This window comes from Vombatus ursinus, unplaced genomic scaffold (assembly GCF_900497805.2).
Source record: "Vombatus ursinus unplaced genomic scaffold, bare-nosed wombat genome assembly UNPS02014874.1, whole genome shotgun sequence".
Lineage (NCBI taxonomy): Eukaryota > Metazoa > Chordata > Mammalia > Diprotodontia > Vombatidae > Vombatus > Vombatus ursinus.
In genome coordinates, this window is record NW_020954652.1 from 1,191,565 (window position 1) to 1,193,297 (window position 1,733).

A 1,733-nucleotide genomic window follows, 5' to 3' on the forward strand; every position below is an offset into this window, starting at 1 on the left:
AATTATTAGAGCTAGAATTTTCAAAAGCATCTCATTCAACTTCCTGTATATTTTTGTTGTGGACAGATGAGGACACTGAGGCCCGTGGAGGTAAACTAACTCTCTCTAAGTTCCATAACAAATAAATGCCAGATCCAGGATATGAGATCCATGTCTTCTCACTCTCAAGTCATAGTATTATCAAGTCAGAGCTGGAAGACATCTCAGACACTTTCAAGTCTGATTCCCTCATTTTCCAGATAAGGAAATGGAGGTCAAGTGATTTGCTCAAAATCACAGAGGTAGCAAGGGTCAGAACCTAGATTTGAACTCAGGTCCTCCATCTCCAAATTCATCCCTCTCTCTACCATGTCTCATTATCTCTTAAGGGAACAGCATGAGCAAAGACAAAATCAATCAATCATTCAATCAGCAAACATCTATTGAGTGAGTGTCTGTACTGTGTCCTGCTGCTGTGTTAGGGGCATTGAGGTAGACAATTAATCAATAAACATTTATCAAACACCTACTATGTGCCAGGTACTGTGCTAAGCCTTAGACACACCATTAGTCAATCAATCAATGTGCATTTATTAAGTGCCTACTATGTGTCAAGCACTGTGCTAAGCCTTAGACACATCATTAGTTAATCGATATGCATTTATCAAGCACCTACTATGTGCCAGACACTATAGTAAGCCTTAGACACACTATTAGTCGATCAATCAATATGCATTTATTAAGTACCTACTATGTGCCAGGCACTATGGTAAGCCTTAGACACACTATTAGTCGATCAATCAATATACATTTATTAAGTACCTACTGTGTGCCAGGCACTGTGCTTAGACTTAATTGAGTCTTGGGGCCCATGCCATGAGATGTGATTATGGGGAATAGAGTGCAGTTGAGTTTGTCTGGAGTATAGGTGCAGAGAAGGGAGCATAGTCTGAGAATGTGGGTAGCTCTGGCTTACAGAGGGATTTAGGTGTCTTGGATGGTTAGTTCACATCCTGAGACTTTAGGCAAGGGTAAACCAGGATTTGAGGATTTTAGTGACCTAAGCAAAATGAAAAATCAGTCTATATCCTCAGGAAGAGCTGTTGATTCTTACCAGCTTTACAGGGTTTTCACTTGGAAGCTATAAACAAAGTCCCTTCAATCCTCTGGGAAGTGATGCTTTTCCTGCTTCCATTCATATCTGAAAATCTGAGCTGGGGATCAAACCATCTGGGTAACACGGTACCTGAGTTCTTACGGGGCCAGAGAGGGTATGACTCAGGCCCATTGTTCTGAGCATCTTTGATTCATAAGGAGATCAAACTTCCATCCAAGTTTCCTAGCTCCAAGGAATTCCCCTGCTTGAAATGACCTCGAGTTACTGGCCTTGTCTTCTAGGGAAGGTGAGCTCAAGAACTAGGATTGGGTTCCCTGCCTCAGAAAGTAGCAATCTAGAGTCATGGAAATAGAGCTCTGGGCTTGGAATTGGGGAGACCTGGGTTCTAATCATCCTTCAAATTCTATTCCCTTTGCCTCCCTGAGCTTCTGTTATTTCCTCTAGAAAAAAAATGGAGGGGATGCTATCTGAAGTCCACTGGATCCCAGCTCTAGAGACAGAAGGAAACTCAGAGGTCTTCAAATCCAACACCTTCATTTTATACATGAAGAAAATGAGGCCCATTGAAGTCAAAGTCATAGACTGAAAATGGGAAGGTTCCTCAAAGATCATCTAGTCCAGCCCCTTCATTTTAGAC

The 1,733-nt window shown here is 41.8% G+C and overlaps 1 protein-coding gene across 3 annotated transcripts in view; it reads right to left on the bottom strand.

Annotated features, from left to right (window-relative positions):
- The window catches only part of PLEKHG7 (pleckstrin homology and RhoGEF domain containing G7), a 56,957-nt gene that overhangs the window by 27,074 nt on the left and 28,150 nt on the right, over positions 1-1,733 (bottom strand). The window lies entirely within an intron of this gene.